Source organism: Lathamus discolor, chromosome 1 (genome assembly GCF_037157495.1).
Source record: "Lathamus discolor isolate bLatDis1 chromosome 1, bLatDis1.hap1, whole genome shotgun sequence".
Taxonomy (NCBI): Eukaryota; Metazoa; Chordata; class Aves; order Psittaciformes; family Psittacidae; genus Lathamus; species Lathamus discolor.
This window is the reverse complement of record NC_088884.1, coordinates 96,189,208-96,216,154: the sequence shown is the minus strand read 5'-3', so window position 1 is coordinate 96,216,154 and position 26,947 is coordinate 96,189,208.

Below are 26,947 nucleotides of genomic sequence, written 5' to 3'. Positions count from 1 at the left end.
AAGGGGTAATGGGTTCAAACTTAAACAGGGGAAGTTTAGATTGGATATAAGGAAGAAGTTCTCTACCGTAAGGGTGGTGAGGCACTGGAATGTGCTGCCCAGGGAAGCTGTGAATGCTCCATCCCTGGAGGTGTTCAAGGCCAGGTTGGACAGAGCCTTGGGTGGCATGGTTTAGTGTGAGGTGTCCCTGCCCATGGTGGGGGGTTGGAACTAGATGATCTTAAGGTCCTTTCTAACCCTAACTCTTCTATGATTCTATGACTTGTGCACATTCAGGTTCTTAAGATGGTCTCAAACCAGATGTTCTCCTACGGTGGGCTCAAGGTCTTCATTCTCAGAGTCCGTGTGTCTGCCATCCAAGACTTGGGTGGTGTGGTCAGAGAATTTGCCGGTGAAGACTGAGGCAAATAAGTCGTTAAGAACCTCAGCCTTCTCCAAATCCAGGGTAGCCAGTTCTCCTGATAGCTTCCAGAGGGGGCCTACATCGTCCCTAGTCTGTTTTTTGTTTGCTACGTACCTATAGAATCCCTTCCTGTTATCCTTAACGTCCCCAGCCAAGTTTAATTCTAACTGGGCCTTAGCTTTCCTAACCTGGTCCCTAGCTTCCCGGACAACATCCCTGTACTCTACCCAGGCTGCCTGTCCTTGCTTCTACCTTTTATAAGCCTCTTTTTTCCTTTGAATTTTCCCCAGCAGCTCCTTATCCATCCAAGGAGGTCTCCTGGCCCTCCTGCCGCACTTCCTTCTAGTTGGGATACCGCACTCCTGAGCTTGTAGCAGGTGATCCTTGAATATCAACCAGGAGTCTTGGGTCCCCCTGCCCTCCAGGGCTATATCCCATGGGACCTTACTAAGCTGGTTCTTGAAGAGGCCGAAGTCTGCTCTTTTGAAGTCCAGGGCAGTGAGCTTGCTACACGCTCTTCTCACTGTCCTGGGGATCTCGAACTCGACCATCTCATGATTGCTGCAAGCAAGGGGGCCCTGGAGCATCACATTTCCAACAAGCCCTTCCCTGTTGGTGAGCACAAGGTCAAGCATGGCACCTCTCCTTGTCGGCCCCTCTATTACTTGCAGAAGGAAGTTGTCTTCCACACAATCAAGAACCTCCTGGATTGCTTGTACCGGGCCGTACCATCCCTCCAACAGATGCCAGGGTGGTTGATGGCAGCCCTGCCCATTGTGCACCCTTGCCTCAGAAGATCACTGAAGGTACTTTCTACGCTCCAAGCTCTGCGCTGCAGCCTCCCCTCTCATCAGCTCTGTCTGTGTGCCTACGCTGGCCACCACTGTGGCAGCCAGAGCAGAGCTCCCAGACCGGGCCCGGGCCCTCTGAGGCAAGCGCTCACCATCCCGCTCGCCTGCCTGCTCGCCCTGCCTGTGAGACCTGCTGCGCCACATCCTGGTCACTCGCGCTCCCTGGGGCAGGTTTTTACCCCCTCAGGCCTGGTGCTGCTGCTCCTGGCTCCGCCCCCTGTGAGTCCCAGCTCGCGTCAGCCGAGCTGCCGGCTCCTGGGCAGGTCCTGTGGAGGGCTTGAAGCTCCCTGAATGACTCTTGCCGGTCTGAGCTGAGGCTCCTGGACACTGAGCTCGGGTGTTGAAGGTGTCCTCTCCTGAGCTACTAACCTCTAAAAATGAATGCGTACACTGACATACAGAGCATGTTTCAGGTGTGTAGCTTTACCAATATACTGTCTATTCTCAGGTGTTGACAGTTTCATTTTAACCATTTATATATAGAAAGGGATCAGAAGAATAGTATCTTCCAGGGAAGCAAGCATTTCACAGTCAAGTACTCGAGGCCTGTCCCTCCCAGCTTGTACCCAAATTATACAGCCAAAATTTAAGAGTTACAAGACTGGCTTTGTTTGGAGGCTGTTTGCTCTTTTTTACTTTGCTGAAAATGGCAGCTTGGTGGGGCTGCCCAGGGGATCACTTCTCAGGGGACACTAGACTTGCATTGTTGCTCTGTGGAAGTTGCTCAGAAGAGTCGGTTTAGGCAAAATGTGTATTTTAAGCAGATGAATTTTATGAAGGAAGCTCCTCTGTTTTCTAAATGAGCTAATTCAAATTTAGTGACTTTTACTGAACTGTTAAGTAAAAGATAGTGGCTCTCTCACCTGTCTTACAATGATGCAAGGGGCCCCATGTTCAAATTTCCAGGCAACTTTTCCATAACATTCTTGAAAAGCAGGTTTGAAAGACAGATGCAGTGTTGTTTATTTACCTTTACAGGTGCCACCAAATTAATATTTATCCAAATGATCTTGAGCTGCTCTCCAGTTAGGGAGCTCTGTGAGTTTCCAGAGTAGGTTGTTTCTGCCCCAAAAAGCTTAACTAACACCTTTGTATCTGTCTCTTATTATATATTTGGTCTATTTTGGTGCCAAGGATTGTGTCTGTCTGCAATCTTCCATCAATTAATCTGAAAGCTTCATTATATAACATTCCCATTGCAATAGCCTCTTAAAAAGCCATGCTTATAAGATTCCTGGAGGGGTGTTTTTTTGTTTCTTTTGTTGGGTTTTTGTTCAATGATTGATTTAATGACTCACCTTTGTATTTGTCTCTTAGTTTTCTCCTGCTTTCAGTCCTCCATTTTCCAAGATTCACAAGCCCTTAATGTTTGTTCAGCCCACATTTTCATCCAGCTTCCCATTCTTCAGAGGTTTTTTTCCTCTCAGGAGAGAATCAGATCTAAGCATCTCCATTAGTGATATCTTCCCACCTCTGAAACAATGGGCATCTTGGATATATGCTAAGAACTTGGTGGATTGCATGTTCTGCTCTAATGATTATGGAAAATAGATTGAAATTATTAAAATATTTTAAAATTAAGAGGTAGAGCTAATGTGTTGCTGTTGTTTGTTGGAAAGATTTGTGTTTGTCTCTACATTTGTAGATTTGTATCTAGTTCCCAGATATTTACCATAATGCAATAAAGCCTCCATGACCTAATTTACTAACACAGTGTTTTGAAAACAACTGGTAAAAATAGTATCGTTAAAGTGATTTTAAACATTTGTTCTAATACTAGTGATCTCATTCATATTTTCTGTTTATTAGGAATGGTATCAATTTGTTACTGCTTTACTCAAGACAGGTAAGAAGTACTAAATTCCACAGTATATCAGTTTTCTGAATAAGAGAGAACACACTAATACATGTGTGTACGGTGCCTTGTACAACAACAGAATTTTTGGGATGTTCTTTCCTGAAAATACTTCAGTAATTTAGCTTTCTGATATATGAACCTTATTTTAGTCTTTTCTACTATAATACTACTTTGTTTTTCTTTAAAAAAATAAAACACATTCTTTTGTTTCTGGAGAGTTAATAAAATATTGCAGGATGTGGCATATGCTTGCAATCACTGAGTATACAACTGAGGAAATTTAAATACCTTGAAATGTCTGGTACCCCATAAGTTTCCCTTCTGCCTCAAGCATCATACAGTTTCATCAAGGAGCTCAAGTTACAGAGCTCTTTGAAAGGTACATATAATTTAAACAATTCTGATTACCCCGACAGTATCAAGAAACAGTTTTGCAAAGCCTGCAGTTGCTTAGGGAAATGTCAACAGTTTTGTCTCATGGGAGGAGATTATTTAGGACTGAGAATCAAAAAAAAACCCCAAAACCGAACAATAAAATACTGAAGGAATCTTATAAAACACACATTAAACTCACTGGGCTAAACAAAGGCAAGGTTTGAGTTTGGCCCATTATACATTACTTATTCATTACTGAATAAACAGAGACTAAGCAATAGTCAGAAATACACTTGATCAAATTTTGTGTACATTACTTAGCTGTAATTCTAGGAGAAACAAATAAAGGAATTATTTGTCTCCTTTAACTCCTTTATACACAGATGCTAACATAAATGAAGTGAATAAAAACCAGCCCAATGTCATACAATTGGTGAAGAAGGATCTTTTAGTTCATATCAGAAAATATTTGTGGAAATAGAATGGAGGTGAAGCATTTCACATTAGTAATAGCAGATTTGCCACATAGTTATTTTTTACCCTGACAAGAGAAGAGTTATTAAATATTTTAGCCAATACATGGTCTATTTTATTCACAAATCATTTTATCAACTATCCAGCAAATATGTCACTGCTCAAAAACCAAAAAGCAACAATGAACCAGGAGTGGGTAATAATATGAAGAAACAGGTATGCCAAGTGACACGCACCCTGTCTGGCTGTCTTGGTGTCTCATTTTTTGACGTTCAACAAACCCTGTTCTTCACAATTATGCAGTGCCAGCTGTCAACTGTCCCTAACCCAAGTGGCAAACAACTTAATGTAATTAATGTAATTACATTAATGTTTACAGTAATGTGTAATTAATGGAAGGTGCTTATTTAATTACAGTGAAGATCTGATTTGCAATACTTGCAGGGAACATTGTAAGTTAAGATGTTCTGGGAGCAATTCTTCTTGTTAGGTGCACTGACTTGATGATATCATCAAGCTACAGGATGGAACAAAGGTCCCAGGTGACAGCAACCAGCTTCCTGATCATGTGTGATCAAGTGAGACATCATATTGCCTCCACACATGCACTTCAATTAGGTTACCTCCACACATGCACTTCAATCTTCTTTCCTTCAAAGAGGAGGAGGGGTTTATGTTTGCAGATAATGCATATCCATGTAGCAACATCCATTTTAATTAACTGGTTATTATCTAGCCTTAATTTCTGTGAAAGACCATTTTTTTCCCAAACCATTATTAATATATAATATTTTCTGCTGTTCGCAAAGGATTTTATTTAAGAACTTCAGAAATACAATAAAGGATATTTTGTCAAATTCTCATATGATTTCATAATTGAGAAATGTCAGATATGAAGAGATGAAGTAGTAGCTGAAATGTAATTGCCTCTGTCTCTTCCTTGACTACAGGGTAAGATCATATTAGAAAACTGTATTCTGGGTATCATTTCTCTCTTGAGTGCCTGCTTAAGAAGGCAGATACATCCATGCCAGCAGGATGTTTGGTGTAAGCCAGACTAGTTTAACTCTTAGTCTGCATTCTCTGAAATTCTTTTAAGCTTGCCATGTAACATTTCTTCCTCAGAGAATATAGTTTAAAAAAACTAGTTAAAGGGCAACACTTTTACAAGTGGACAGGTGAATTTCTAGAGCATTTTGTAAGAGTGTTGACATGTTTCATTTGTGTTTGATGATCAGTTACTCATACATGGGAACAATTTTGCTGTGAATCTATACTAAGCAGTAGTTAGTGCAGAACTACACCTAAAATCAATGTTGCAAGTATAGATCTCAGCATACAAGGATCATGCTCATTTGAATGTAATTACTGGATGATTTGTATCTACTCAGAGGTACACCACAAACAATTGTTCCTTTCTATCATTTTACTACACCAAAATAATAAAAAGAAGACACTGAGGATTCTCAAACCCATTGATTTATCTCATTAGCTCTGGAAAAACTATCTGCTGGGCATGCAAAGGTCAGGATGGAAGAGATGCCAGAAGTAGCATGGGCAACATGCAAAGAAACAGTTTTTCTTCTTTGCTACCATTATAAGCACATGGGTAGACGCCTTTAATAGCTGGAGGCAACATCAAGCAGTTGGTATTTTTCTGGACTACAGTACTGGTAGACCAAAAGACAAGAAAAAATTCACTGATCTTCTGTCTGGAGGGTTGTGCAATATGCCAGTGCTACTGTTGGTGGAGAAAGAGCAAGAAAGAGAGCACCAGATTCATATACAGAACTAGCAAGAGAAAGGGGTTTATATCAGTCAGCTGGTAGAAGGACTCTAGGAAGAGTGTGGGACAAAACACTGCAAATTGAGACAACAGAATCACTATTCCTAAAAATCTGTGCAGCTTGTATAGAAGTTCAAAAGAGCTTTTTTAAAAAGTAATAAAATAGAAGAACAGGCAAAGGCTCAGTCATTCCTTTTACATGCTATTGTTAAATTTCTTACTCTACCGCTAAAGCAATTATCACATGTAAGATAGTACTAGTGGAAATTAAGGAGGAATATCTAGTTAGATGAAGCAGTGATGTTTAGGAGTAGATAAGCTGTCTCTCCATGTTACTGTGTTACTTTACACTACCCTTACAGCAGGCTTTTTATTTCTTTTATTTCCCTCTAATCAATTTCAAACCTGTCATTTAAAACTGCATAAATATTTTTACAGAAACAAAGTCAGTCTTGCTAATGTCCTGGTTAAGTTGCTCATTTGTATAACATACTGTTTCAGACATGTCTTATTAGTAAAATACATGTTTTAATTACTTGCCTTGTTTCTAAATTTATAAGTCTACGGATACTTGCGTTCAGTTTTACAGACCTTATTGCCTTGTATGTGCAGAACAGTGGGCATTAATCAATACAGTTCACTTAGTTACACAGGCTCCCAGTTGTCCCAGTGTTGGGGCAGGCTTTTTAGCATCAGCCTTAACTGCCTATTGTACCCAAGATGAGCTGGGACTGGTGTCAACCCTCATACGGTAAGGCAATATAGTGCAGGTGGACATAAAAGTCTGAAAAGCACAGAAGCAGCTAAGACTCAGACCCTGTTCTCACATACCACGGGGCTCTTCTCACTCTGTAATTCTAATTTAGCCCACTCTTTTTTATCCTCAATCCAGGGTTGTGAAAACAGAGGGCAAAGCTCCACACACACACACATCATCTCTATGTCATATGCTGGGACAACAACTAACGTTAACCTGATTATACTGCACTGTATGAGCAGCTCTCTGAACCGTATCAGGATTTTACATGCATTGTAAACTCAGGAAAGAGGAAAAATAAGTTAATTTAAATTGTGCTGCAGTTTGTGCCAGCGTTGTTAATGTCACCCTGAAAGAACTCCCACCCTTGACACACACTTCTTCAAGTATTTACAGTTTATCTGTGAGACTCAAGATTTTCATTATTCAGAAAGCATTGTTTCTTTACAAATGTATGGAAATTGACACTTTCCCACTTATTTTGTTACTGCAATAGATTTGAACACCAAGGAATATTGGTATGAAGTCAAATTTAAGATTAGTTTGCCAGCTTGTGCAGAGGGGTAGAACCAGATTAGCAATGCTGAATAAATCAATAAAAGAAAACCCCAAACGTATGCTTTACAATTTGCAATTCAATCATTTTTCCACTTAATCAAAGGAAAAACTGAAGAGTTACATCACTGGAATAGTATTACAGAGGTTACAGATCAAGCACTGACACAGGGTCTGTTCCAAAGCCTGTACAGAAGCCTTACCTAAAACTGATGAACTGCAGCTCAGACAGAACTGATCCTATGGAAAATATAAGCAGTGAAAACTAAACAAACAAGCCCCTCCAAAATATACAGTCAACCATAAGACTGCCCAGGGGATAAGTGGAAGCCACCTCAAACAGCTTTAGGTTTTCCTAGCAGTTATTATACCATCAGACACTAATCTATCAGCAAGGGATCATTAAAGCTCTGCCAACCTTTCTCTTCCTCCTTTCCACACTCAGACATGAAACAAATCCTCTAGTGGGTTTTGCTTTTCAGAATATCCCAGTAAAGAATAAACAAACTAACCAACCATGGTAGCAATAATATAACTAAATTCACAAGACAGTACTAAAAAATTTCTTTAAAAGAATGAAGTCTAAGAAGTCATTCACACTGAGCCCTGAAATACTCAATATGACTATTAAGTTTACCTTCTGAGTCTCAAAACAGAAAGATGCCCAGAAAAGAAAAGAAAAGAAAAGAAAAGAAAAAAAGAAAAGAAAAGAAAAGAAAAGAAAAGAAAAGAAAAGAAAAGAAAAGAAAAGAAAAGAAAAGAAAAGAAAAGAAAAGAAAAGAAAAGAAAAGAAAAGAAAAGAAAAGAAAAAAGAAAAGAAAAAAAATAATAAAAAATCAGGTGACTAATTTGGAAAAGAAAGATTTACAATTCCAAAATGGACTAACAGTTAGCATTTAGTCTCCTAATAATAAACAGGAAAGGGGTCACTGCTGGAACCACTGAAAATTACAGTATTTTAATTGTTAGAGAATAATTACTACATGTAAGCATATAACTAAACTTTGCTCATTTACAAATTGGAGAGCAGTAGAGAAAGATGAATGGTGGGCTTGCTACTGCTTCTTATTAAAGTCTTATTTTGTGCCAATGCATCAAAGGCAAAGAAACTAAAATATCATAGATATGGGTCTCCAGGGAACACAGTAAGTCAAGGATTTTGTGATGAAAGTTTTTTCCATAAAAATTGGATTGCCTGAAGGAATATATGAACCAGTTGAGATGACCATTTCTGGCTCAAAGTGTGAAAGAGAGATAGAAAAAGCCCATATTCTTTTACATTCATATAAGTAAAAGCTGTAAAAATTAGAGCACTTGAATGGAATACAATACCTTTACCCAACTTCATCCCATAAATCTGCAACTAGCTTGGTTATCTGGGAGGTGGGCTGTGGGGGGTGAGGATGGATAGAAATGGTGGGTGAGGATAGAAATAAAACAAAGAGTGGAGAAGAAATTAAAAGTTGCTTGAGAAAATGTGGTGGTCACTGTGCTCATCTTAGATGTGAAAAATGAAGTCTACAGTCTACCTAATCAAGCTAGAGTTAGTCCTTCAAAGTTCAAGTATGTACCCTGCTAGCTCAGGCAATGGCTATTGTGATAAAAACAAGAACTGGCCTCTTGCTTTTCACAGAAAAGTTTTAAGATTTACTCAGTGCATAATAATAACAAGTCTTGAAAAGCATCAGACAGGAGCACCTGAGGACCCATTTTTCCACAATCACTGATATGAAAACCCAGTGCAAGGTCAATGACACTAGTGAGGGCACAAGTTCTACAAAACATGCTTACAATTTATATTAGAGTGGCAATTTGGCCACAGACTATAAGGTTGATTTCCTGCAAGGCAAAACCACCATTGCTGTCATTTTAAGAGGGCAGCAGGGAAAGGACTGGGGTACCAGGGTATCTGCTGCTCAGAGCACCGCCCACCACCACCATTTCACACTGCTAAATCTGAGGTCCACATTAGGGAAAAAAAACCCTCAAACAATTTCACTACTCCCAAGTGCTTGTTTGCTTTTCTCTCAAAGTGCAGAAGAACAACACGTGGAGATGCTTTAAAACATTGCAGCCTTGATTTCGTTTTTCCCACTTTCAAACTGCTGAAAGCTAAGCTATGGCCACCTCCATAACTGGCATAAACAGAGATCAACATCAGAGTCGCGATCCTGACTGGCGATCCTCTGAATCTAAACAAACTCATCCAAAGTCAGGCTATCATCCTACTTCCTTAACTAGTCTAATCAGAATATAAAATTAAATTTGGAAGGTACATTTTTAATAAGCATATCCTGAGGTGTATTACAAGTCTTCTTGAAAACCCTTCAGATGTACAATTACACTTTACAAATCTGTGAAACAAGAACTGATATGCCCCATCTTTGGAACGGTGTTATGTAAGATTTCTTTCTTCTCTAGATTAGCACAAACAACGAGATTAAAAGCATTTCCGAAATGCGTACAAAGCTGACATTTCTATAGCCAGTATCATGTTACACCTCACACAGTGAAATAATTAGCCTGGTTTTTGTTTGTGTATGTGTAGTGTTGGTTGTGGGTTTTTAAAGTATTTCAGTATGGTTCAGCTTATTTGAAAGAGAATATAAGATGTCAATGATCTTAGAGTTGCCTCTCTGAATCACACCAAATAAAGAGCTAAACCTCAGATAGCTTGCAACAAGGTCTGCAAAAAGACACAGTGACTGATGATGATTCAGAATTAATTGCAACTTGGTGACAGATGTACATGACACGCCCTTAGTACAGCAATAATGACAGCATTGGGGACCCTTATCCTTGGTGCACCCTATAAACGAGATTTACTGTTGTGCCCACACTTGCCAAAAATCTTCAGAACAAATATCCAGCTGAGCAGTTTTTAATTTAAAAGACAAATAAAGTATTCTGTATAACTTTTCTTCTCGTTTGACTCTACCCCCAACAGCTCAACCAACCAGAAGACTGAAGTACCAAAAGTTCCCTTTATTAGAGAGTTCGCTAACATGAAGAAACTTGTCATGCTTAATGATATAATCCATAGGGAACAAAATCACTGCATGGGAGAAATCCCTTTACAAAGAAGTTTTAGATGAAGACCAAAGCAGCTCACATTACTTATTGAACTACTAATGTTAAAATCCCTAAAAAGTGTCAGTACAGTAATACATTATACACATTTCCTCACAAGAACTCCATGAAGCGGAGTTTTTCCGGCACTGGAACAGCACTTTGGTACTGTTTATAATCTTTTTTAAAGTAAGTATATATTGATAAAGTGGAACATTTCAACATCCAGAGTATTTTAATTTTAATTAGATGTTTATGTTTCATCAGATTGAAGTTGGAGCTGAAATGCACATAATGAGTTCATCTAGTTTATCATTTTAATAAGAATACTTAAAATTCTTAACACTGTTGGTGTGGAAACCATGAGTTTGTGGGGAAAAAAAGGGTTTAGATGTGTTTGATTTCAAAATTTCCCTTTCATTTTCCTCAGGAGTGGATGTATGCAATACATTCAACAACAGATTGTATATCAAAAGTATGAGGGAGGATGCAGTAACTTTCACATAAATGGGGTCAGAATGTCACCTTTGAACATTACTCATTTTTTCAATCATAAACATTAAAAAAAAAAAAAACAAAAATATTTCCTACCCTCTTTTGCTGTCTTACTCTGAAATGATCCAATTCATCAATATTTCCAACTCGAGGTAAAATTCTTGTCAAATGTTGAAGGGAATCATGGAAGTACTCTTTGTAAAATGTCCTTTTGACATGCTTGAAATTCTTCTTGCATTTGCAAGCATATAAGTGCTCTTCATCATCCACTGTACAATAGCAGGAAGCTACTAAGATGCTAATTTTTATAAAGTCTATCAGGTTAAACTGAAGAGCATTCTGAAAAACAAGTTTGGTTTTGCAGTTCCACAGGTAAAGCAGATGCACAACTAGCAGGACTAAGGGAAGACTTTGATCTCACCTACCTTTCATGTATTATTGACAGCTGTAATTTGAACTCAGGGATGACAGAAAGGCAGCTGAGAAATTCTTTGAGCTTCCTGTGTACAGAGAAGCAACATATGCTTGATACAAGCTGAAAGTGAAATACAAAGCCTGAAAAATCTGCATTGCCATGTGCAAGTGCTACACAGCACAGCAATCACACATGAAAGAGTAGCCCATACAGACCTCACTTGTGCAACCATCCTTTGCCCAAGCTCTGAGATAGTATGTTTGCCCACATTAGGTAAAAGCAATGCAAGTATTAGGGCGAGGAACACCTAGAAGTGCAGGGATAGTATGGGTTTCTTGACAAAAGGCAGGGACAGAGCACAGAGAGGTTATAGCAAGAGATGACTATATGCAGGCTAATACCAACGGAATACCCTAATATCTCTTCTCAGTTGTGGGTTTATCAAAGGGTAAGGAAGAAAAAGAAAGAGAAACGTTCATCTAGCAGAACTCATTTGCTGACTCGGGGCATTGTCCTAAAGCAGCAGTTCTGCCTTGATTTACTCTTGGCCTTGCTACCATGAGCAGTGAGGGTCCTAGTTAGCCACCCAAGAAAAGGGCTGGAGCACAAGGGTGTGCAGAGATGGCGGCACAAGAAGAGTCTTCTGCCTTCGCCCCCTCCCCACCAGGCTCCACAGCTCTCTCTGTGTACACCAGCCCTTTCCTGCTGCAAAACATCACAGAAGCTGAATGACAGCTTGGCAGGCCTCCAGCCTTTGATCAAGACACAGGCTGTAGTGACAGCGGTGTGGGAGGCAAAGTTTTAGGTACAAGCCAGATATTTACAGAATAGAGGCTTTTCTCACTCTGCCAAGAATAATAAAAAATAGGTGGTGGTGATGTCGGTCATTGAAGGGAGAAGCTGGGAGCTCAGCTGAAATGACACTAGCACTTTGAAGTTTTGATGAAAGGGGCTAAAACTCTACTTTCACATGCTTTTGGGCAAATAGTTGTCCAAGTAGAACTGGGGAAAGAGTTAAAAAATCATTTACATGAAGGCAAGTTAACACTATGTTTTAGAGTGAGCACAGACGTGACATCCGCATACTGGGATCACTTTGGTACATCAAAGATAGCATGAATCAAGACTTCGCAACACATATGGGTTCAATTTGTTGCTTTTCACAGTTTGCATAGGTTTTTGGTCTCACAATACCAATCTTTAATAGCAGTGTTATTCCTATCATGATCCATTTCTCTTAACCCACACTCCTCATCTGAACTATTTTTCAAGTATTATCTCAGGTAAATAGATACTATTATTACAGGCTGAAAGAAAAGAAAAAGAATAAGAATTTTCATATCTTGTTAAGTACTGGCAAAACACACTCAGGAGCAGTGTCTAAAGGAAGCGTCTAAATCCTCAAAGCACTTGCAAAGGGATAGGCAAACTGTTAAAGGCATGGAACGGTATGAGTTCCTAATCCTGAGGGAGCAGGAGCTGAGGGGCAGGCAAGCCAGCATGAGGACCTGGAGTCCTGGGTGCCTCTGAATTTCATTTTTACAACAGCATTTGTCTCCTCCTTTCAGAGGCTTCAGTGGATTAAAATTTTTTGCTGGACTTCATTTTATGAAAATTCTTCTATATTGTTTTAATCACTATTACGCTTTTCTTCTGCTGGGTGGCATATACCCGAGCAAACACGAACAAATCTATGGTTTCTAGAAAGGTGTTAAAGCTGTTTAGTATAAGCACAGTTCCTATCACAGGAGATGCACTCTTTACTTTTCCACAATATGCTCAAGCAGGAAAACCAGCAAATACCTGCTTCTACCACAAAATGTTGATTTACCCTCACTCATTTCCCCACTCTGGGAAAATTTGCTTGTGGTCAGAGCAGATTTTCACTCTTGCAGCACTCTGCATCCAGAGATGAAACTGAGCAATAGGAAAGGCAGTGGGGAAGTACCTATTTGTTGTTTCTTTCCTTGCACTTAGAAGACTATGTTACAGAAAGCTCAAGCACATCTAATATGATGTAAGAATAGGTACATACTTGCAAAAAAAGTTTTTAAAAGAAAACTAAGTTGAAAGAAAGCCTGTAGAAAGTGTTCAAAAACAAAGCAAGGGAAGAATATGCATAAAAAATATCAGACTCCATAACAGTTGTATACTGTTTGCTGTGTCTGCAGTGCTAAAAATGACATGCCAGAATGACATTTTGAGTGTTACCACATTGCTGGCTTAGTTTCCTGTCCGCTGACGTGACATCAGCCCAGGTTGTATTTTGTGATGTGCTATAAGCAGATTCACGAAATTTTTCTTATCCTCAGGAAAGTCAGGTGTTGGGATATATATGGCAGAGGGATATGTTCTAGTTCCAAAGCAGTTTTAAATTGCAAGATCCACACTGTATACAATTAATCTGTAAGACAGATGGCCATAAATCCCTAATGAAACACTGCCAATGTAAATATTGCAGAAAGGATAAATAGCACTTAATTACACCATTGGCAAGCAAGTTGGGTTTTCCCTCTTCTTCCTTCTGCTTTTCACTGATCTCTCAGGCTCTCTCAAGCATAAGCATGCACAGAACAGTTTAGTGGTAACTTCACAGCCTTCCACTGCACAGCTCTTACCCTCCTATGCCTTTGCTCCTCACTTTTTTTATTAAAACAAACAAAGCGCACAATTGTTTTTAGCATTTGTAGAAGGTGTAGTTTTAATGTAGGAGTAGACAGACAAAATGGAAAACTAATAGGGGCATAAGCACGAACAAGCAAAACCAACTACTAATATGTAAAAAGACTCAAGGGAGACAAGTTTAGTGGCTTTGTAAGCACGGCTGTGTGTGTGAGGTGGGAAATGACCATCTGTAAAATCTTTCAGCTCTTTTCCAGGCTGTTCACATGCTCTGCTACTGAAGACAACAGTTTGTTGTGTGTTACCTTTGACTGGAGCTAGGCTGTCTGTTTAGTCCTGGCCCAGAGTTGTGCTTTAACACACACCTTTTCACTACTCTGTGATTCCTTAACTGGTTGGCTAGCCCAACAGGAAATAAAGCCAATAGCTTTTTCCACCTCTTGCAGCTGGGGAGGAGGGGGGGTCTTAAAAAAAAAAAAAAAAAAGGTAACAGTTTATTTCTCAACTAACAAAAAAGAAATCTTAGGAAAAAAAAAAAACAAAACTGTTCATTATTTAATATCTTTGATCACTGGATTTTCCATTTGTTTCTCTCTTGCACAGACAGGTTAAACCTTTACCTATGAACTAGAAATTCTGCCTTGTAATCTCAAGAAACCAGAGATGCCCAATATGCAGGCTATTTCCAAGCTCTCAGTTAAGCAATGAGTCCCCAACTTCAATCCAGTAAACTTCAGCATAACACCTGGTACATTCTGATTGAAGCATTTAGCCATACTGAGCTTTATTCCTCATATAATTGTTTCTACACATATATTTATCCATAGCATATTTATTACCACATATATAACCATTGTTTCTTTTCTTTTAAAATCTGTCATTTATTCTAATATGCACACCTAGCATAGAAAGCTTCCTTTATTTCTACTGATGCTTTTAAAAAGTTGCTTTTTGAACAGAATAAAATTCTCAATACTGCAATAGTAGAAAATATGATTTTTCTGTATTTAAACCGTCTTTTAACCTACCTACAGCCACTTTAAAGTATCGCAAAATAGAAGACACCTTGTGAATGCAGTATAAAGCAGCTTGCTTGTGTAGAGTGGGCATATCACTTAGCATTTTTCATATACCATTACATATTGCCTTCAGTGACTTCACGTAAATGTGAATATTGGTTTAGTTATGGTTGCTTTCTGTGAATGAGCAATACTGGCTTTCCTACAGCTTTGAGTGAAAATTTTAATTCACTTCTTTAAACAGAGAGAGAATTGTGTTTCAAGGACTAAGCATGGATGTAAGGTCTTAAATTGCAGCAGATACAAACACATGTAGATGACCCTCATACTTTCTAACTTTCCCCCTGGAGCTTCCAACAGAGCTTGACCTGGCAGCACAGGCAAGAAAAATAAAAATCATTTATGAAGTGGAATGTTGGTGATCTTGCTGAGCCTGCAGTCATTTGCTCAGACTCTTGCGTGGCTGCAGCTTGCACCTAAATAGCCAGGGAACTAACGAATTCTCTTAGCTGACAAATGGATTTCCATCTTTGCTAAATGAGAACTTGGGTGCCAAAGCTGACTCTCAGAGCATCAATATCAATTTGCAGCATGCAAGACTCAAAGTACAAAAATATGTACTTAACTGTAGAACTGCTCACTGCTTTTATGAGAAAACATAAAGCAAGGGGTGGCTAACAGTACAAAAAACAGGGAGAGGGCTTTTCGTCAGGGGATTGTCATATTCCAAGCCTGGCAGTCATAAAAGCATGCTACATACAAAGCAGAAAAAACCTCCAGATATTACTAATGCCATTCACTTTACATTGGTATCACTGCATGTGAGTGGAGCTACTGAATCCCCTCACTCACAGTGCCTTTAACAGCTCTGTTTCCCTACTCTATAGAATGGCTTAGATCAAAGACACCAAGAGCAGTGAAAATATTGAAATCAATTAACTCAAACTTCAAAGCCACCTGATTTATTGATAAATTATTTGGTCAACAATTTATTTGATGCATTTTGTGAAGTGCACCAGAATAGAAAGACAAAGACATATTAGACTGGATATTAGGAAAATTTTTTCACTGAACAGGTTGTCAAGCATTTGAACAAGCTGCCCAGGGAAGCTGAGTCACCATCCCTGGAGGTACTCAGAATATGTGTAAACATGACACTCAGGGCTGTGGTTTAGTGGTGGACTTGGCAGTGTTGGGTTAACAGTTGGACCCAATCTTAAATGTCTTTTCCAACCTAAATGATTCTGTGATTCTAAACCACAAATTACTAGAATCAAGCAAAGAAGCCCAGAATACAGTATTTAAAGATTAAAGAGTAAAGAAACATTATTTATCTATTGTGGACAGAATATTGCTGAAACAACAGCAAGCAGAAAAGAGTGGAAAAGAAACAGCAAAATCCAGAAAGTTAAGTCTCATGGAGAAATTATTTACTTCTTGTTTCTGTAATGACACCAATTTCTGTTTCAGATGCATTAAATATACGAGACTGCTAGTGTTAGTCATCAAAATTAAAAATAGTGATGTTACTACTTATTAATCTTAATGTTCTTGATAAGTTTCAAGCTCTGAAATTGGTGATTATGCTGATACATCAAGAATGGTAGAAGGCCACTGAAAACTTCATTCATTGAATACTTTCAGGCCAACAAGTTCTGCACTTTTTTTTTTTTTAACCAACAGAAGAAAACAGAGAGTAACTTTATCTGCCATTTTAAGTAGTAAAATGTCTCCCAGCAGAGCCATGCTTTCATCATCTGGCACTCATGTCCTTAATGAACACAGAGTCAATATTGCCACAGTTCTCCGGTGCACACCTTTATGGTTTGTTAGATCTGGTAGCTATTAGTGCCACTGTCCTCTAGCTATATTTCTCTCTGATCTCCCAAGTTAAGCACGTGTAGGTTGGGTGCGAGTTTTAAAGAAAGTGTTCCTAATTGCCTCCAGTTGCTTCTGGGCTTGGCCTTAGTGATTCAGACTCTTTTTAAAGAGTTGTCTTCAGTAGATGATAAATTTGCCCGTTTTCACCTCGGGATAATGAGGATGTAAGATAAATCAAGGAAAGGTAGAAAGAGTACATGGTGAAGCAAAGAGAGACACCGAACAAAAAAAGCCTTCAATCTTACTTCAAGGTAAATTAGATGAGGTCAGCTTTATACCTTGCTCCCCCACTGGGAGGGATTTTTGTTTCCTGATTTTTCTAGATGTAAAACTAAAGCCTCTTATCTTCTTTGTTCACTTACTTTGCCTTAGGAAAGATAACATATGCTAGTCCTCTTAAAATTAAGGAGTAAGTTATGAGGCAGATTTTTTTTCCCTTTTTTTTTAAAGGAGCGAGGACTGTAAGTGAATAGTGAAGCAATAGCTTACTGAAACACAAAGAACATTTTATTGTTGAAGATACCCTTAATACTGAAGGCATCCTTTGAATAAGGACACTCTAAGTCCAGAACAGAACATGGGTCCCCACAAAAACCCAAGCAAAGACCACCACCCCACCCCCCCCAAATTCACTTGTATTAAAAATTGGTAGGATTAAATGAAATTCCACCTTCTCTAACTAAATCTTTATAACATTAGCTAGTATAATTAGCCTCAAGTAAACTAGTGGCTCTTATAGCCAAGATTTGCTTATAAATATTTACTTTCTTCTTGTACAAGTAAAAAAGTTACATTTCCAGCAGCATTCCCTGTATCACAAACTCGCCCTCAGGGCCAGTTCAGGTACCCTCTCAGCTGTAGCCCTTTTCCAATGGACCCTCCCATTTACCTTCCTTCCCTCAACACGTCTTACAAGGAATGGGGTGCTTCTAACTGGCTCAGCTGTTCATATGTATTTTGGCAGTGAGTAGAGATACAGCAGAGGAACGACACTGGAACAGAGCCCATATTTCCACTCCCAACAACCACTTCTCTAAAGAACAGTTCCTGCCCTGCTGTCTGTTAAACACCTCCCTTTTAACCTGAATGTAACTACAAGAGGTGCAAGTGCCTATTCTTACATAAATCACCATTAATAAGTATGCTTAGAGAAAATTTGCTCTATTATTTAAAGTATCAAGCTGGATGAAAGTGAAGAGCAAGATCACACACCTGCAGGTTTAACAAAAAAGAAACAAAGCAAACCAAATAAACCTAACACAAAACTCACCTCCACTTTCTACATTAAAAGCTTATAGCATTCCATTACATTAGCACTATGAATCTGACTTTCGTAGGAAAAAGCGTAACACCTACATTGTATTTCTTTTCATTTTACCTTACTATGCCTTGTTCATCAGAATTTGCAATACCTGTAAAGGCAAAAACAAAAACAAAAACAAAAACATCCCCCCCAAAAAAACAAAAAACCAAAAAAACCCAACCACCACCACACACTAAACACATGGGGTTGTTTTTAATTAAAAACAACACTGCTCACAGAAATAGTCACTTCCTAATTTAGATGTGTTTTAGAAAGTAATTGAGCTATAAACTGTCTTTTCACATGCTAAATGGACATCCTAACTCTAATCACTTGCAATTAAATCAATCAATCAGGAAGCAAGTATTTTTGGAAACTACCATCAGGGATACAATCAATTTAATTGCTGTTTCCATGAGTTGCAGTGATCCCACAGACATCCATGAGCAAGAACAATACAAAAATTAAACAATGCAGTTGTGCACTATTAAGCTAATTTCAAGAAGGAGCAAAGAAGGAGTCAAAAGAGCAATACAACCTTCCATTGCACTGATTCTGAAACTGTGTAGAGTTTGGTCAGCATATGAAACACAGCAAGAATCAAATTGCTGAACTTCCCAAAATGTATTTGGCCTATCTCAACCAACCACCAAGACTGGCAAGAGCACAGGGTGAACCACATGGAGATCCTCCTGGTAGGAGGCACACTGCATGGGGAACGAGAATCTCACGTAAGTCCTTTCTCAGCTTTGGGGTTTTTCTTTTTTAATGGAGTACATTTATTGTCCATTCTACTGGCCACTTGTGATAGTGTCAGAAATGGAAACAAAAATACTAAGGTCTTGTTTTACATTAGCTTCAAGATATATTATCATTTCATCAGTGTGTGGTATTTCATGTTAGGTAATTCACAAAATCTGTCTTTATTTCTGAAATGCGGAAAGGGATACTTCACCAATTGTACCTTGCTGTCTGCACAAAGAAACTCATCTTTTATAACCGTTACATATATAGACAAGGAAGAGAAATGCAGATTGAAGTGATACTGGTGCAAATATCAAAGCTGTTTCCATGGTTTCTTAGGACTCACAGGCAACCTTCATGCATGCCAAAAATAACTATGGTGTGTGGCTAAAAGGCAGGCAGCCCTCATGTAACCACCAAGTTAATTTTTCTCCAGTAGAATTTATTACAGGCTTATAAACATAAATAAATAAACAAATAGGCCATAGCTTGTATTTGACCATGTCTGTAACAAAGAATTCAAATGCTTACTTTCTAAAATGAATATTACCATACCTCTTTGACTGTTAAACACCAACACCAGGCTACAGATAAAGATATTAAGAAAGACTGAACCAATTTACAGATATTTCACAATTGTTTCATAAGCTTTCCACAGACTCATACAGAAAGATTACATTGTGCTGGTATTTTAAGGGCTCCAGTAATGAAAAAATGACACTATACTTGGAAAACCTTCCTCTATGCATACTTCTGGAAAAATAATACATTGTCTGCAGCAACTGCCTGACCTTTCCTGTGTCAATGATGAATCCATCTGGCTGAAGAAAGACTTGTGTATGTAAGAGAACAGTCATGTTCAGGGTGCATTATGATAATACTATACAGCACACAACAGGATTCAGGAGAGCATAAGCAGAGGAGACAACAAAGGTAATAGTCTTCTTCCTTCAGCAAATTTCACGTTTAAGTTCTTCTGCAAGAAACAAAGGCTTACCTAACTAAACCAAAAGCTTTATGCAGTGCTTAAGAAAAGAAAAATAGTTTGTTGGAAATGAAACCTATTCAGGTAAATGTATTTTATGGGTAAGGAGTAAAACATCCAGTGTAGCTAGTGTACAAGCGAAAACAAAAAAACAAGATGAAGTGAGTATTGCTTTCGGGCACTGGGCAGTTCTTCAATGCAGTGGTGTCGATTTACATCGCATTTCCACAAAGAACAGCTAAATAGAGCTTTCATACTTTCACAGAGACACTCAGGAACAAGTCCTCGTGGCCATGCCTGTCACTGGGGAAGACAGAGGCCGTCACAGGTTGGGCGACAGAGGACACTGCCTCTGGAGCTAGCCAGTGTTCTTTCAGTTCAGGCTTTCTCCATGAGCTTGACCTAGAATGCCACTAAGCATGACACATGGCAAACAAGACAGTGATCACTGATGCAAAAATTTAGGTCACTTACAGTTTGGTGTATCTACATAGGCAAAAGAATTTGTGACATCTGGGAAAATGTTTTTTGAGAAATTCTTTCTTTTATGAAGGGATTGGATTCTGGGTATATAAAACATAACCATAAACTATGAATAAACAAAATATGGGACTTTCTGATCTGGGTAATGTAGCACTTCAATGCATGTGAAAATACTGAACATTGATAGTGTACAAGATAAGGATGTATTCAATTTGAAACACAGAATTTGGGATGGGTATTAAGCTTTAAGAGTTTTACCTTAGCAAGACTAAGTAAAAATGCTGCACATATATTAGAGATTCCCATCAAAGGGGTATTAACTCTATGAATAATGGGAAACATTAAAATGTTTCAGAGCATTAGAGAAGATTCAGATACCTCGGTAACCAATAGCTATCATTTGTTTCCAAGAGCTGAATTTGATCACATTCTGTCTAGTATATTTGCTGAAGACAAAAATAAGTTGCAAAAGTAGCTTTAACCTATTCTCTAATAGAAAAATGAATCAGAGTTGGCCTTCCACCTGCTACACACACACACACACACACACACACACACACAAAGGAAACAACTGAACCAGTTTAGAGTTGTAAACAGGAGAATCCCTTACTGCACTCAAGATTCCAAATTGCATATACCCAGTGATTCTCTAAATTAATTGAATTTATATGCTTCTTACTTCTTAGTCCAACAAATGAGTAGGTTAGCTATCTGTACCACTAGTAAGTTTATACTTGCCACCTCAATTATAAAACTGAAACCTGTATTAACAGCATTTTAATGTAGTTCTAAATAGGTGGTTTATGGAACAGGTAATCCAAGTGTACAAAGAGTCTTATCAAGTTATGTATCTAGTAACATGAGTTCAATCCAACACTGGACTGAATGATTGTGTTCAGTTTTGTTTATCTTTCTATAGAAAGACAAGACAGGAGCATTTACATTTGAAATAGGACAGAAGGATATGGGGGTGGCTAAATTGGTCACCTGGATAAACAAGTAACTTCTAGCCCAGTTAAGTGCTGAGAAATTTAGTTAAGCTCTGGAGATGACACTTAATGTGGGAACTCAGCAGACTATGTAATGTTATGAAAAGACCAGAACTAACACAGTTCAGTACTTCTATATATTCCAAATAAAAGGTCAGGTACTACCAAAGACAGACATTGGTCGATGAGTGGTGTGCTGATTACTATTCACTTTCTTACACGTAATATACCTTTATTGTTTTGGAGATACTTAAAAATGTATTTTATAGCTGCATTTCATGTTGCAGGTAATGCTATCTAATAGTATTTAATGTAGTCATAAACCACAGGATATTCAATTTATACTTTATTAAAAAGTTTTAAATGAAATCTTGTATTTTTTATTTTTATTGGGTTCTTATAGAACATTAGAGGAAAAAAACAATTCAGTGGTATGAATATCTTCCATAGAGCAAATGCACAGATTTATTTCTTCCTAAGGTCCAACAACTTGAGCCTAAGGTCCAACTACAGAGCAGCCCCATCCTCACTGCTTTCTCTGCTTTTCTACTTAAGTTGGCAGCAGAACGATGTTTCTCCACTCCTCAGCCACCCAAATTCTCAGACAGGTGCCTCAATCTAGGTCAGTATGCTCGAACACCCCCAAAACATCTTCAGAGAAACTGATTAAGTATTGACTACTATTGTGGTTTAACCCAGGACAACTACATAAATGGACAGTGAGGGTAACTGAGTATCGGCAGAAATGCCCTCTGCTCAGCACTGGGGAGGTACACCTGGAGCGCTGGCACCAGTGCTGGGCATCTCCGTAGAAGAGAGGCATGGATATACTGGAGAGGGACCAAAAGATGGACTATTAAAATTATTAAAGGCTTTCAGCATCTGACCTAAGACAAGAGGCTGGGACTGGTTGGCCTGGGGAAGAACAGGCTTTGGGGAGATCTTATCACAGTGCATAAATATTTCATGGGGGTGAGCAAAGACAACAGACAGACTCTTCCCAGCAGAGCCCGCTGACAGGGCAGGAGGCAAAACCAGTATTATAGCAAGTCCCACTTAAGCATCATAATGAAAATTATAACTAAGAAATGATTGGGTTGTTTTGTTTGCCTTTTAAAAAGGCTGTTGGGGTAGTCAAATGCTGGAACATGCTGCCCAGCGAGATTACCAAGTCTGCATCTGTGGAGAGATCCAAAATGCAACTGGACATGGCTCTGTACAACCTGCTGTAGCTGGCTGTGCTCTGAGCGGGGCATTGGACCAGATGATCTCCAAAGATATCTTCCAACCTCAACCACTCTGCAAAAGATGCAATTAAGAGCGCTGCGTAAGTAAATATGATCTAATACACTGGGACAGATAACAACGCTCATTTCCTAAAACACTTTAGGGGTGAGGGGGTAGAAGAAAAGGCACTAGTTCTTTGAATATAACCACTCATCTTCTAAGGCACTTGCTCAGGATATGCTTAAAATTTAGTCAATTAGCAGCTGCCCACAGTCAGAAGTGGACTTGAATGCGTAGCTACCCATTTATCATGGCTATCTTATTTGAGTAAAAAAGCCTCACACACCTACACTGTGCATTTGCTTTCTCCAGGTCATAGACCTATGCATACATGTGCACTGCTTCAAAATGAGGGCAAGGATCAAGGGAGAGATCCTACTGTTCAGCAGATGGTGGGAATTATGAGCTGGTGGGAGATGAGCACACGGTAATTTTGGCAGGTGGTGGGCAGGCTGAGCAAGCAGGACTTAGTCACACTGCTCTGGAGAAACCCATAGAGTGCCTTGATAAAGGAGCATGCCTCATTTTGGGTGGTGGAGTTAACCAAGGAAAAGGTACGGAGAGGGATTGCACATGTTGCCTGGAAGCACCTCACAATGGGAAGGAAGCTTTTCCTCCTGAGAAGGAATGAGCTTCTCCAAGGTGCATTAGTCTAGAGGACTAGTTGAGGAACTGTGCTGAGAGACTGCAGTTAAGCCAATTTAATCAAAGCTTGGATTTTTAAGTGTGAAATACTACAGGATAGCAGTAGGTAGACAGAGACATTGGGATATCCAAACCTCAGGCAGACAAGGAGGGCCTGCAATTGATGTTACCCCTTTTTAATCCTCTAGAGCAGAAAATGATTGCTCCACCAACATCAGATCCCAGCCATATCAGGCACCTGACCAGGTTTCCTAGAATCCAAAGCCTCCTTGTAGCACAGCCCCATCTTGCAAGTTTACCTTGAAAGAAAGGAGTATTTACAAAGTCTCTTGAAGAAAAGCACTGCCACTGTTAGACAGCTATCCTTGTAGAAACAAAGGTTGAATATCCACTATTGTCTTTATCCTCATTACAGAGCTACATCGGCAATATTACACATGTACATGAAGTCCCAAATCAGTAGTAATGTACCAGTGTGCTGCCCAATTTTACACTTCCCAAGCAACCATTCCAACTCCTCATGCCAGATCCAGCTGGAGTGGCTGAGGGCAGACCTAGTAAATATCATTTGTGCTCTCCCTTACCGAGCTTTGGCTGTCCAGTGATGCTATAGTCTCTTTTAGGCACAATCAATGCTCTGAATGAAGGATTTGCAAATTCATCCTTACCCTAATGTTAGTAAGTTCATTATTAAAATGCCAATAACACAAGAAGAAATGCAAGATAGCAATTATATAGAGAGTTATTTGCTAAGAATTCATTCCTTTCATTTTAACTATATGATGTTTATTAAAATACACTATTATATATTAATTCCCAAATTATCTATTGTTAATAATATTAAAACAGAGGGCTCTTTATTTTTGTCTTAATGGCTTTAGGCTTAATATTAAGAACGGCTTGCAGCAAGTGTTTGATTATGCCACATTTCCTTCTTATTCATTGATTGCATTCAAAATAAATAACTTGTCTTTTTTGCTTAAGCATCTGAAAAGCCACTAAACAGTAGGTATTCCTGAGATGTTAGTACTGTTTCCAGTTTCTCTCAGCCAAGATCATAACCCAGTTATCTGCAGTCATCACTCACAACTGAAGCCAACTTGGCAGTTCTTCAGGGCTTCTATTTAAGAAGGACTCTAAAATAAATGAAGTGGGATGCTGGGGAAAAAAAAACACCCTGCAATTTTAAAAGAGATAAAACCAACTTATTTATTTTTCACCGTTGAAGTGAAGCTGTAACTTTATCTTAGCACCAGTTAAAGTTATCTTATTTTTGGAGAGGTAAAGAAAGAAGTAGGCTACTCACCACTTTGTTACTCCTTATATTGTACAGATCTGAAATTCTTTGAGCCTCCTGAAAGACCAAAATGGGATTTACTTTGTAGAAGGAAGAATCCTTGAAATCTTTAAAAATCTCTTGATTTTTTTCAAGATATTATTTCTGCAGGACTATTCAAAATTTTCACACTCTTTCAGCTCTGATTTATTGAGGGAGGTAGAATTTGCCTTTATTATAGCAATATCTTTTAATATTGGGAATAATCAAAAGGTAACCGTCACACCTAACAAGACCTGCCTGATGAATTAGGGCAGCCATTTGTTAGCCAAACTTATTTCATAGAGATCACCAGGACCTGAGCTGGTGCAAAATCTAATGTCTGACTTTTAGGTACTGACTTAGCATCAGCATCATTTGCACAAGAAGACAAAAGAGTTTTGCTTATGTGTTACCACCTTTCTGGTATGTACTCCAGTTTCACTTGTGCTCCATGTCATAGTGACCTTGTGAAAGCATGTAACTCATGTAAGTGTGTTATTTTTATGTTTATTATATAAGAATATGCTTCCTTTTTTTTTTGCTTGGACTCCATACTGTTATACCTGTGCAACCCCAGTAACTGCTAATTGACAGTAGCAATAGCCAGAAATTAAAGCCCTTTTAGCAAATTATTTTTTCTTAGGACATTACAAAGCATGTTTTACAGTGCAATACTTTCCAAGTACTCCAATCCATCATGTAACTCTTATTTTTTCATTAAAGGATTTAAAACAAACAGCGACCTTCATAGGTTGACATTTCAGCTCCAGAATACACTGTTGGGCAGGCTGTGCCACTAACCAGTAGATCACTGAGGCACCTCAAGAGTCAGCTGTTACCGTGTGCCACATCCTGAGAACCCACTCAGGAGCCTGGCCTTCCAAGCCACAATCAAACATGGCAGCCAGGATCACCAGTTTCTTTGAAAAGACATAAATAGTATTTATGTATGGCATGCCAGGTATTAAAAGAGAAGGTAGTGGGATAACTTTCCTCCACACTTTTTAGGATCAAAGCCACAGGTGTCATTTTGCTTTGCTTTTGAAGAGCACTTTCATTAATTAGCCAGAGAAAGCTGATTAACAGACCCCTGGAGCTGCCCCAAACTCAGCAGGGATTTTTTCTGGTAAGACACAGACGTATGTTGCTTGTGTTATTATTCGCATTTTATTACATATCTCAACTTGTATGGATGAATACACAGGTAATCAGTGCATCAGTGAAAAAGAGGCGAATCCAAGGAACAAATCTAAAATACATCAGCTGGTGAATTTAGTCTGTAGTTCAAAATAAACTACTCTGAATTGAGTTTTTATTACATCCATTGCAACAGTACTTGATATTTACATACATACAAAGCCTCTGGACATAGTATGACTCCTTCCATTTATTAAAGAATAAGCCTGTTATTTCTAAAACCGTTTAAAAACACTTTTACAAGCCTTGCAAAAAGATGGGGGGGCAGCAGAGACATTTTAGTGGAAGATGACTTACATTAGCAACACTAAGGTTAAGCTGCACAGCATAGTGAAGGCCTTTGCTTACACCTTACACGTCTCAGTGATCTTATTTAAATCCTAGTTTTAATTTTCCAAGTCCTCGTTCTGATTTCCTCCTCCTCTCCATTGCCTGACCTTAAGTCCCAGTCTTTTCACATTGGTTCTGGCCTATTGTATTCCATTACAAGACACTACTTCCAAAACCCTCTCTCTCATTGACTTCCACCTAGAAACTGCTCAGAACTGCAGGTGGAAGGAGAGAAAACCCCAAAACAACCAACAAACATAACAATACAAAAAACCACACCCCCCCCCCCACCAAGAAAACATACACACCCTAAAACAACAGAAAACGACACAAACACACACCTCCACCTCTCTGTTTCAGGGCTGCATGCTTCACCACAGGGTAGCAAGCTCCAGGTTTCAGCAACTGCATCTCTAAGACATCAGAGCACATGTGAATTCTCCAATTTGGAAAAAAAAAAAAAAAAAAAGGCAAAAGAAAAAAGAAGAAAAAAAAAAAAAGCAACCCAGAAATTAGTATGGAAGCTCACAGAGGAGCAAACCCCCTGAGCCCATCCTTCACAAACTCCCTCGCCAGCACCAAGCCCCCCTTACAAACCATGGCTGCAAAGTAATGCAAGAGCCCTGCAGAGTTTTTGGCCAGATGAAAGCATGCTTATTACAGCTTTGTTTGTAGAAAGATGCTCTGCCTGCTATTTAGCAAGAAAGGCTAAAAAGAGTAGGGGAAATTCTATCTGGCATAGCAGCTTGCACTGAAACAGTTGCTGTTTGGTTGCAAAATAGCAACTGAAATACTCTTGTGTTGAAAAGCATTAGGCAGTTTTAACATTGAACGCTACCACTTCTGTTTATATCTTGGTTGTTTATTTCAAGGGCTGATGGCCATAGTTGCCATTTAATGGGGAGATAGCTAGAATAAATCTTAAAACGAAATCCTGAAATTCACTGATCTAAGCTCTACTTAAAAAAAAAAAAAAAAAAAAAAAAGAAAAAAGAAGAAAGGAGAAGAGTAAAGAAGTGAACCCTGGAGGTGTAGCTGGATTACCTTGCACTTATGCCTCCCTATATTAATGATCTCTTGATGAAGGTTTCTGTGAAATAAGGGAA